Raw genomic sequence first — 13172 nt, forward strand, 5'->3', positions numbered from 1 at the left:
GATGAAGATATCAAAAGAAGAAGGAATAGATTCATACTTTATGAGGGTGTATGAAATAAGAGACCAACTACAAGATTTGGGAGAAATGATTTATGACAAGGAAATGACTACCATAGTGCTTAATGCACTACCAGAGGAATGGGGCAACTTCACATCCAGCGTCTATGGGAAGAAGGATGCTACTCCATTCAATGAACTATGGTCATTATGCAAGATATGAGAAACTATATTGAAGGAAAAGAGTGATGTAGGATCAAGCGAGCAAGCTCAAGCATTTGCTGCCACGGCTAGAAGTAAAGGAATTTTGGGAAGCTTGATCCGCAAAAAAAAGAAGAACATGTCGAAGGTTCAATGCTATGGTTGTCATGAATATGGGCACTACAAGAGATATTGTCCAAATCTCAAGAAGGACAACAACAAAAGAGGAAAGGAAGAAGTCCATATCACTGAACAAGTAGAAGAAACTAAAAAGAATAAATCCAAGAAGGAGGAAGTAAAAGATCTTTATTATGATTGAGATAGTCTTCCTCACCTAGTTCTTTTCAAGTTTTTGTTTGAAGTTTTCTTTTGTAAAGTATAAGTTATCATGGTAGGAAAAATTAGAAGCATGATAGGATGCATCATGTTAGGAGATGGCATCAAGAAAGCATACGATTGAAGCAAGAGCTCGTGACATCATCATAAGAAGCTTGAAAGATAGTTGAAGTAGAAATCTATGGCAATAGAAGGAAGTAGCTCTCGGTAACCTCATTGGAAGCATAAGTAGTACTTATGGATAGAAGAAAGTCATATAGTATAAAGCTCATCATACATCATTCAAAAGGAGAATTTGCAGGATGAGGATGATCAAGATCCTCTGTTGGAATCTTCATCAGAAGATTCACCTATTAGAAGAAGCAAGTGTCTCACTAAGAATTCTACCTTGTATGGGATTCATGGGATGATGGTATGATGACAAATAAGTGAAGCAGGTCAAGATGATTGAAATACTTTCAATCATGGAAAAGGAAGCTACCGAAGGAATTCTAGATGACCAAAAGAAAGAGATGAGGTATGTATGCTTGTATTTTATAAAATCGAGTCATGTCATACAGTTGCAGAGAACATGGATAAATGCTTTACCTCATGAGCATGATCAAAATAAAAGGATCTCCTCCTTTGAAAGGATGCATGAAGGCATGGTTCACATATTGACTAAGATAAAATCAATATAATAAGTCCTCATGTGAAATATGAAGTGGTTGACAAAAATAAAGGAACTATAGATGGAAGTTCTTGGGATGCAATATGTGAAGAAACTAAGGAGAGATCGTGAAAGATGCAATTATAGTCACATAGAAAAGGAAATCAACATATAATGAACTAAAATAATTGACCGTGACATCTCCAGGGAAAAGGTATAAATACTTCGATGAAGTCTAGAAAGGAAGATGACCCTTGACATGTAATATATTTTTGGAGATGTGTCAATATGTGTGCATCATGTTGATGTGACAACAATTTTCATGATAAAAATATCATCACAAAGGTAAGTTTGATTTAATGTTCATTCTTGATTTTTGAACAATATCTAGATGGGCTAATGCAGGGCTACCAAAGGAAGAGTTGTAGATGTCATCTACAACTGATACTCATGTGGTAGGATGAAATATCCTGAAGGAAACATGATGTGAAGAAGGTAGCAAGGTATGAAGGAAAGGCCAAATATGGACTAATGGATCACTTTCCAATGAAAGAAAGGATGGCATGACGGACATGATTCATGAATGAAAGTGATGGATGTTCGATGCCCTACGAAGAAGTCCCAAAAGCTTAAGACTCTATAATGATGATAAAGAAGTTCATGAAATAAAAAGGAGTTGATTATCCCATGATCTCCACCTAAAAGAGTTGTTGGAAGCAAGTCCCTAGTTAAGAGGGAGCTTGGACAAGAACCTGATTAAGAGGGAGCTTGGGTACATTCATTTTATGGAATGGGTTGGTCATCCCTGGCTAAGAGGGAGTGACAGATATGGTTCTCTACTTCATGTGTCATGCATTAAACTAGGACTAACAGTCGTTAGTCTTAGTGAAGGCCAGGAGGAGAGATTGGCACATCATTCTTGTCTTCACTTTGGAAGAAAGCATAGAGTATTAGGTAAGCATCTGGCATTTGATACTCTTTGAGGGTGTGGTAGGGCATCCAATATAAGAGTAGTCGTAGAGAACCGATATTCTTTGAGGACTGGGAATCCAAGATAAGAATAGTCCTGGTGAAACATACTCTGAGAGAACCTGGGTGGGGTATGTTCTGAGAGAGACAATGATGAGGTTGTTTATAAATCATTGGTCTTGCCAGCATTGTGCTTTGATCTTGTGGAGAGATAGAATTGTTAGTCAATACCTTGTTATGTGGCAATGTTGGATGATATGATGTTATACAAATGGGTTGTCAATCTGACTCTTCTTATGAGAATTCTTCAGATTGAGAAGGTCTATGTACCTTGTATGGATTATGAATACCTTCCTAGTTAAGAGGGAGTGTTGAAATATGTAACTAGGTTTGATCTTCATAATGACATATGTAAGCATGATTTTATGTATTTGATGTAATAAGAAGAAAAAAATTATTATTGTTGATATTGAAGCATGGGTTTCATGCTCAAGAAAACGTATTTTTAGGTCAAGCTCCCATTGTGAGCTCTTATGATTTGTTATTGAGTCATCAAGTCATTAGAGTCATTGTCATGTATGAGAGACCCATTTGGGCAAGTTACATATTGTAAAAGAAACTTTATTTGAGTCAAAATAGAATCAACCCTCCAAGACCAAGTCAAAATACATGCAACAAGTCGACCTTCTCCAAAGAAAAGACGCCCTAAGGGACAGTAACAAGTCATCCTATTAGATGTGACAAGAAGCCTATATCTACAAGGCTAGTCAAACACTTTGGAGCATTCAAGCATATCACAGAAATTTGATGATTGTACAAGAAAGGGTCTCACATCAAGCTAAGAAAAGGAGGACAAGTAAGAAGGAAAAACGAAGTAGTTTTGGAACGATTTTGGGATGATTTTGTTCACGCGTGCAAGGATACTAGGGCTTACCTACTACAGCAAAAACAGAGGTACTGTCAACTCAAGGAAGCCGAAAGAAGTCATGGAAAGAAGGCATCTTGCAGGTTGAAGTCACAAAGAGACTATCACAAGCCAAGCGAAGGAGGAAAAGGGCTAAAGTTAACCTAAATCTGTCACAGGTGCAGAAGTTGCAGTCAACTTTAGGAGGCCAAGAATTGCAGGGAGAAAGGTTGAGGATTTCAAACTAGGGTTGCAGGGTTGAGGGCTAAAGAAGGAGAAATTGAAGCAGCATCAAGAAGAAATTGTTGTTGACTTGATGCAAGGTTTAAATTGGTCTTGGAGGAGTTTTTAGTCAAGGATCTAGGTCTTGGAATTCGTCAATTGAAGATTCTATAAGAAGAAGAATTCTTGTGGGTTTTCCTCTCAAAAAGTTGGAGAGGTTTTGGCCCTGGATAATCGCCTATATCTTGTGTCCTTTGTCTCATTGTTCTTTATGACTTGGTAGTTGTTTGATGAAGAAAACACTAATAATAATCAAGTAAAAGAAGAAGCTAATCTAAAGAAGTAATATTGCATCACAAACAATTATCAAGAAAGAGAAATCACACATACTTGTTGCCCCTAGATTTCTCAACAAAGCCAATAGTCACCATGTTTTTCACTATGTTCTATGTTCAATAAAGCAACTAAAATTTTAGGAGTCTTTTTACTATATCTACGAAAAACAAGAAACTTTGGGATGTATTATTTGTGGAATTTTCCAAGTTATGTCTTGTGGCTTTTGAGATCTATCAATATGGCTTGAAACTCTAGACAATTATTTGTGTACCTTGTTTTTTAGCTTCCGTACAAACTTTTATAAGGTAAAGTTAATTGTTTCGATTAAAAATAATAATAAAATAAAAACTAAATTTGATTTAAATTATAAGGTTCACAAAAAATTAAGAAGTATATATATATATAAACTCTTTCTTTCATCCCATGGGGGCGGCTCAATTGGCAATCGTCAAATTATGAAGTATTATCCCTATAGGTAATCCAACCAAAAATATCATAAAATCTTTCAAAAATGATCCTAAAATTAAGCCAAAAAAAAATACAAAATAAGTTAAATTCAAGCTCATTTTCCCATGTGGTTTAAGAACATAGCATTTGAAGAGGGTAAACTTGTTAAACCCAACTAATAACTATTATTACTTGTAGTCATGTACGTATATAATCATGTCCCATAATTATTATTACTTATAGTCATGTATGTATATAATCATGTCCCTTTGTGTCTCATAAATATGAATCCTTTTGGAATTCAAAACTATCATTATATCTCATCATATTTATTAGCATATATGAAATATTAATTGTTACATTGTAACTTCAAATATTGTGGCAATTTATCCAAGATCCACTCAACCTTGACACATTGATAAGGGAGGGTGCGTGGAGCAAAAAATATGTAGTTAGAAGGCTAAAAGCGCAAAAGGTTGACAATTGGCCTAACTCCTGATTTTGTAAAAGATCAACCAAAATGGGGTGAGAATATGGTGCTAGTAACCACCTAATTTGGAAAATATTGCAGTGGTAAGTGATTGGTCTCCACTTGCAACACAAGTGATGGCCTGGGGTTTAATATGTTTAATAACCTTATAATTGTGATCCTTGAACTTCATGCCCATATTTCCACATTGTTTCCACTAGAGTGTTTTCCAGGAATGTGGATATATTCCTCTCGGCATGTGAGTGTCTTAGGAAATGAGGAATATTTCATATTTATATTTTCCAATTAGTCAAAACATCATTATCAACAAAAGGTTAAGTAGACAATTAACGGACAATCATATGCAGAAGTACTAGTTTAATTCCATAAAGAACATATTAAGCAAGCATTTGAAATTTTTCATAAGAAATATAATTCATTAATGCACCTCCATGATGCAAGCCCTATCAAAGTCAATGCATGCATCTAAATGCCCATTCGAGTTCTTGTAATCAATGACTAGCTACCAGCTAAAATTTGTGGAAGCTTATTGTTTAAAACCAGTAAGCACTAAAAAGGGCTAATAAGTAAATTTACACTGATATCCTTCAACGAAACTAAGATAACAAAACAATGTAGCCAACACATAAAATTATGTACTCAACGCTAAGCGTAACATCGATTGCTAATCATGTCGCTCATTGCTGATTACCTCTACATAAATCATCATCCATTTTACAGGATAATTGGTGGTATTACCAAATTATAGAGTTGGAGCAACCAATCTACCAAACTCTAATATGTAAATATTCAATCTACCAAGTGAACCATATTACGAGTATGATTCATAAACAGTGATTTCAATAAATTTACATATTGTTTCTTAGCTAATTAAATTGTCAATGTTTTTCCTAGCTAATTAAATTGTCAATGTTTTTCTTTCAACATCATTCTTATTTCCCTCTCTATTGCAACCTAGTTGACCTTTCATTATCATGCTAGAATTACACTAAAAACCATTCAAAAGAATAATACATTGAAAAATAAATGTGTTTTCTGTGCACAACAAAATGATAATGAAAATATTATCAAACTTTGAATTATAACATGAAAAAATCAAAGTTAACCTTATATTAGCTTTCGTCTTTGCAATAATGTGGATTGAGCTTTAAAACCATGATTCTAAACTAATAGAGATAAAATATGCAAAGTTTGCTCATTTATATACCAGGGAAAGGTGAATAAATCAAATTGGCGTCGAGTCCAATAAATATCAGCAATAAAATACATAATAAATGAGGCTCTAAATGGCCTCTACAAGTCTACATATTAGTGATCAGCACGATCACTCCTCATTGATCAGGTGCTCATGTCCTAAGTGTCGTAAAATGCTCAAAATTTAAAGTGCTTAGAATTTGTTCAAAGTTGAATGACTGGAAAGTGCTCGTCTTCCCAATTCCGGCGCCACAAACGGTTCGAAAAATGGTCGCCGTATGAGGAAGTTATGGCAAAAAGAAGAATTTGTCCATAACATTAGAAATTTTAATTTTTCAAACAAAAAAATTAAAAAAGGAATATTCTGCCCGCACGAAATCCGAGGCAACCACCCAAACATTAAATGTAACTGCAGTTAAGTTGGCGGAATTTTGGCAGGAACGCCAAATTTGGCGGACCCGCCATAATTGGCGGAGCTATTTGGAGTTAACTAAAGTTCGCTGGAGTTTTTCTAGGGGCAAACTGGAGAAACTTTAAATGGCCATAACTTTGGCTAGGAAAGTCAGTTTTGGACGAATTTTATTTTGATTTTGGGTATTTTAGACCTTCTGAAGCCATTGGTGCAGGTCTTACAGCCATCTGGGGTCATTTTGCAGAGGTTTTGGAGCCGTGAAAGTTTTAGGAGCCACTAGGGCCCAGTTTTGTGAAGATTGTATAGGGTTGCAGGTATCCATTGGAGGTGATCCAATAGTCAATCCTGAAGGATTCAAGTGTTCTGAATCCATTTTTACTATCTATTTCTCCTGTAGATGCTTCTATTCAGCTGTATTTTCAATTTGAGCATTTAATAAAAACAAGGACAAGCCCGGTTGGGAGCTTTGGACCCAGCAGACGTAGCCCTGGAGGGGGTGAACTGCTTTATCAACTTCTTTTGCATTTGTGGTTGATTTATTTTGCAGAACAAATTCGTTTTAATGTGTTAAATAGTAAAAGGAAATAACTCTGCTATGCTTAAATGGGTCATGAACAGCTGAAAATTTCATGTGTTTTCTTTCTGCAAGACATGGAAATCTTTTAAACATGTTTAATTCTGAATTGAATACCTTGCAAACAAATTTCAAGTAGTTTCAAATTCAGATCAAGTTGGTATCAGAACTCAGGGTTTTGTGCAAAGATCTTCTAACTGTCTTGCAAAGTATTGATGCTTACCAGGTTGAAACTCAAAAGAGGGGAAGGACAGTTGACTAGAGAACGAGAGAATCCTCAGTCAAGGAAGGCCAGAGAGCCATCACCTCCACCTTCAATTTCACCCTCAAGAGTCTCAGCAGAAGCTTCAAGGATGTCTGAACATGAAGGATAAATTCCTACAGAGACAGATCCAAGAGAAGAAGAAAGAGTCTTCAGAAAGGCTTTCTTGGACCTCACTGAAATGGTGAGGATATTGTACCAAGAAAGAAATGAGAAATTGGCTGGAGAAGGGTCCAAACATCCACATGAAGGAGAGGGCTCTTCAGGAGGTAAGAAGGATGATGATCATTCCAAGAAAGGACATGGAGGAAATGGTGATCCACCACCCCCATCTTCACTTTCTTCCTCTTCATCTTTGTCTTCTTTTGTTCATAAGCATAGATCCTCTGGAAAAAGTCCTTTTTTGAAACTTGATGTAAAATTCGAATTACCTATGTTTAATGGTGAAGTGAATGCAGAAAATCTTGACAACTGGATTAGGCAGTTGGAAGTTTACTTGAGGATCCAAAATATGCATGATGATGTCACAAAGATTCAGTTGGCTTCTTTGAGAATGGATGGAGCAGCATTAGTCTGGTGGGAGGCCAAGACTAAAGAGGAGATCAAGAAATTTGGTAAGGTTACCTTAACATGGCCTGAATTTATGTTAGCCATTAGAAAACAGTTTTATCCTCTTGCTCACATGCAGAAAGCCATTATGAATTGGCAAAATTTCAGACAACTTAAGGGTCAGAGTGTCCAAGACTACACCCAAGAATTCAGGAGAAGAGCTCTCTTGTTAGGGGTAGATTTACAGACCCAAGAAACCTTGCTGAAATACATCGGTGGCTTGCATAGCTACCTTAGACACACCATCTTGATGTTTAACCCTACTAGCCTGGACGAGGTTTGTGTCCAAGCTACCCATTTAGAGGCAAGGGGAAAAAACACATTTGAAGAGGGTAGAAACAAGCCCCCCAAGGGGAAAAACAAAGATAAAACCTCCAAGGGAAAGGGAAAAAAGAATGCATCTGTCAAACAGGAGAGTGAGAAAGTGATCTGTAAACACTGTTCTAAACCAGGTCATGAGGAGAAAAACTGTTGGAAATTATATCCTGAAAAAAGACCTCAATTTAACAAATCCAAAGGGAAACAGAAAACTGTTGCTACTACATCTACACCACAAGATTTAGGGGAAGATTCAGGTGATGAAACCAAAATTAAAGCCATGGGTTTGAAAAACTTGAAGGAAAAAAAAAATTGAGCCTCAAGCCAGCACTAGTACCTCAAACTGCCATGTACAAGCTCCTAATGAGGAAGAAAGAATTGAACTGTTTCATGTGAGGGTGATTTCAAAACATACTAAAATTGACACACTTTTTGATAGTGGGTCACAAGCAAACCTTATATCAGAGGACTTGGTCAAGCAGCTTAAACTTGAGACCGTTCCATATCCGAAGCCATATCCACTTGGATGGATTTGCAAGGATGCAAATTTACAAGTTTCAAGAAAGTGCACATTGCGCTTTGCAATTACTGCACATTTTATTGACACAGTTGAACTTGATGTGGTACCTTTTGATATAGCAGGAATTGTTTTGGGAAGTCCTTACTTGTTTGACAGGAAAGCTATCTTTCATCGCCATGAAAACAAATATCATATGTTCAAAGATGGCAAGGAGTTCATTGTTAGAGCTCATCGCAAGAAGACAAATATAGCGATGGTGAATGCAGGACAGGTAAAAAGGCTGGTCAATTCAAGTAAGAATTTTGTTCTTATGATTAAGCCCAAGGTTGATGTGAATCATGAGTCATTTGACAATTGTGATCGAAAACTTAAATCAGATCTGTATGATGTAGTTGATGCATATCATGAGATGTTTCAGGAGCCAACAGGTTTGCCTCCTAAGAGGGAGATTCAGCATGAAATCCATTTGCATCCAGATTGTCCTCTTCCAAACATAGGCATGTACCGCATGTCTATTATGGAGAATGTTGAAATAAAGAAGCAAATCAAGGACTTGTTGGACAAGGGTTTCATAAGGCCAAGTACTTCGCCATGTGGGTCACCGATTGTATTGATTCCAAAGAAAGATGGCACTTGGCCTATGTGTGTTGATTTCAGGGCCTTGAACAAGATAACGGTAAAGAATCGTTACCCACTCCCAAGGATAGATGATTTGCTAGACCAGCTGAAAGATGCTCGATATTTCACTAAGCTAGACTTGCGCAGTGGATATCATCAAGTAAGAATTGAAGAAAGTGACATTTGGAAGACAGCCTTTAAAACCAAACAATGACTCTTTGAGTGGCTTGTGATGCCGTTTGGTTTGTGCAATGCACCTGCAACTTTCATGCGGGTAATGGATGATGTCTTGCGTCCTTTTCTTGATGATTTCGTTATTGTCTACTTAGATGACATCTTAATTTTCAGCAAGTCTAGAGAAGATCATGTCATGCATGTTAGAAAAGTACTTGATGTTTTGAAGAAGAATCAGTTATTTCTTAAAATGTCAAAGTGTGAATTTGGAAAGACTTTTTTGGTATTTGGGACACATAGTAGGAGGAGGTGCTTTGAGAATTGATCCTGCTAAGATTGAGGCTATTGTGAAGTGGCCTACTCCCAAATCCATAACAGAGGTAAGAAGTTTTTTGGGTGCAGCTCAATATTGGAGAAAGTTTATCTCTAACTTCTCTTCTATAGCAGCTCCTATGCATGCAGTGACAAGTGTGAAGCATGCTTTCCAATGGGAAGGCAAGCAGCAAAAAGCTTTCGAATCTTTGAAAGAGAAGATTAGTTCAGCTCCAGTCCTTGCATTACCGGATTTGAGACAGCCATTTGAGATACAAATTGATGCTAGTGATTATGCTATGGGTGCAGTTCTTCTACAGCATGGTAAGCCTATTGCTTTTCATTCTGAAACTTTTAATGGTGCTGTTGTAAATTATCCTACATATGATAAGGAGTTGTATGCGTTGGTACAAAGCATCAAAAAGTGGAAACACTACTTGATGGGCAAAGACATTGTTATACATATCGACCATCAGCCCTTACAGTACTTGCAATCACAAAGCAAGTTACAACAATCACGACACTTCAGATGGATGGGCTTCTTGCAACAATTCCATTTGGTAATAAGGTATAAGAAAGGTACTTTGAATAAGGTTGCTGATATGCTTTCAAGGCCTATTATTGGTGTTGTTACTTTACTTAAGAATGATTCCATTGTACATGATAGTTACATAGAACAATATGCATCTGATGATGACTTTAAAGATGTGGATGCTAACTTGAGTAAAGGAAATCATGTAGAGGAAAATGACTATCACATGCATAACAATTTGCTGTTTCATTTGGGCAAGTTGTGTATACCACAGGGGGAGAGGATAAATGTCATAAGAGAAGCTCATTCTTCTCTTATTGCTGGCAATTTTGGTGTGAGCAAAACAGTTGCACATCTACAGAGGTATTGCTATTGGCCTCGCATGGTAGATTTTGTTTCAAGGTTCATAAGAGGTTGTTCCTTATGTGCTACAAGCAAGCCTAGCAACAGGAAGCTTGGTTTGTATACTCCTTTGTCGGTACCTTCTAGACCATGGGAGAGCATCTCTATGGATTTTGTAGAAGGTTTGCCAAAATCTAGAAAGCAGCATGATTATTTATATGTAGTAGTTGATCGTTTCAGCAAAATGTGTATACTTATGCCTTGTAAGAAAACTATAACTGCTGAACAAACTGCTGAATTATTTTTTCATCATGTATGGATTCACTTTGGTTTGCCTACTTCTATTATTAGTGACAGGGATTCCAGATTTGTGGGGAATTTTTGGTCCAACCTATGGGAGATGATGGACACAAAGTTGAAGAAAAGTACTGCTTTCCATCCGCAAACAGATGGACAAACCGAAGTTGTGAATAGAACCATTGTGCACCTTTTGAGAGGTTATTGCAGCAAGCATCCCAAGCTTTGGGATGAACATTTGCACTACATACAGCATGCTTACAATCGTGCCAAGCACTCTTCCACAAACACCTCACCGTTTGAAGCTTGTTTTGGTTACTTGCCAAAATCACCTCTTGATTTCATTCTTAGAAAGATGTTGTCATTGAGAGACATAGTGATATTGACAAAGCTCATTCATTCATTGAAAGAATTCAGGAAATACATCAGCAAATTCAAGAACAGCTTGAGAAGAGTCAAGGCAAGTATAAGGAAAGACACGACAAGCATAGAGTCGATCACAAGTTTCAAGAAGGAGATGAAATATGGTTGTACATTAGTAAGGAAAGGATGCAAGGAGAAGGTAAAACGCTGAAGCCTATTCGTTATGGTCCATTCAAAATCCTCAAGAAGGTTGGAAATAATGCTTTTCAATTAGATTTGTCTTCCTACATGCAAATGTATTCTGTTGTCAATGTGGAGAACTTACGTTTGTGTGAACCTCCTTTGATTGCTGATCATGAAAATGTTGTTCAGCTGCCATCTATAGAAGATTTCTCGCCAGAATTCTTAGATGAGCTGAAAGAAGATACAATCCTTGACAGAAGGACACGCACTTCAAGGAGGGGCAGTGTAGATTATGTTTGGGTTGGTTTTAAACGCAACAAACCGAACAAGGCAAAGTGGATGGAGGTGGACAGAGTGAGGGAGCTGTACCCTCACCTCTTTAACAGGTAGTTGAAGGCTTTTGGGGTCCAAAAGCTTCCCAATGGGGAGGCGTGATCAGGTGCTCATGTCCTAAGTGTCATAAAATGCTCAAAATTTAAAGTGCTTAGAACTGGTTCAAAGTTGAATCACTGGAAAGTGCTCATCTTCCCGATTCCGGCGCCGCAAACGGTTCCAAAAACGGTCGCCGTATGAGGAAATTATGGCAAAAAGAAGAATTTGTCCATAACATTAGAAATTTTAATTTTTCAAAAAAAAATAAAAAATGAATATTTTGTCAGCACAAAATCCGAGGCAACCACCCAAACATTAAATGTAACTGCAGTTAAGTTGGTGGAATTTTGGCAGGAGCGCCAAATTTGGCGGACCCGCCATAATTGGCGGAGCTATCTGGAGTTAACTAAAGTTCGCTGGAGTTTTTCTAGGGGCAAACTGGAGAAACTTTAAATGGCCATAACTTTGGCTAGGAAAGTCGGTTTTGGACGAATTTTTTTTTTATTTTGGGTATTTTCGACCTTCTGAAGCCATCTGAGGTCATTTTGCAGAGGTTTTGGAGCCGTGAAAATTCCAGGAGCCACCAGGACCCAGTTTTGTGAAGACTGTATAGGGTTGCAGGTATCCATTGGAGGTGATCCAATAGTCAATCCTGAAGGATTCAAGTGTTCTGAATCCATTTTTACCATCTATTTCTCCTATAGATGCTTCTATTCAGTTGTATTTTCAATTTGAGCATTTAATAAAAACAAGGACAAGCCTGGTTGGGAGCTTTGGACCCAGCAGACGTAGCCCTGGAGGGGGTGAACTACTTTATCAACTTCTTTTGCATTTGTGGTTGATTTATTTTGCAAAACAAAATCGTTTTAATGTGTTAAATAGTAAAAAGAAATAACTCTGTTATGCTTAAATGGGTCATGAACAGCTGAAAATTTCATGTGTTTTCTTTCTGCAAGACATGGAAATCTTTTAAACTTGTTTAATTCTGAATTGAATACCTTGCAAACAAATTTCAAGTAGTTTCAAATTCAGATCACTCATCATGATCAAACTCATCACTGCTACTAGACAAGGGATCATCAGCATGAGCTACATAAATATTATGGCTGACTATTTGAGGACTCTTAAAACTCCTCTGCAACCTTAGCAGTAGTGGTAGTAGTAGCAACAGAAATAGACATCAAAACTACAATTGATCAACATGATTACTCATGAAACTCATCATTGATTCAGGGCTACTGAAAATGGGGTCATCGGTAAGAGATGCATAAACATCATCTCGCTCGAAGTCTTCAGACTTGGATTTCTCAACTCTATAATATGATAGAAATTGAAAAAGTAACATGCCTAACTAATGATTTTGGTTTGAGTGAAGGGTTCATCTCCTCAACCTTATTATGTGGTAGAAAAAACTTGGCATCCCTAACCAATTATTTTCCTTGAGAAGGGTACATTCGTGTTAAGGCCATGGTAGAGGTGTTCAACAATCAATAGCACCAACATCAACAAAATTCAAAAATCAATGCCACCAACATCAAG

Source organism: Pinus tabuliformis, chromosome J, assembly GCF_031772625.1.
Source record: "Pinus tabuliformis cultivar Carrire ecotype Pingquan chromosome J, CPIR1, whole genome shotgun sequence".
In the NCBI taxonomy this organism is placed as follows: domain Eukaryota; kingdom Viridiplantae; phylum Streptophyta; class Pinopsida; order Pinales; family Pinaceae; genus Pinus; species Pinus tabuliformis.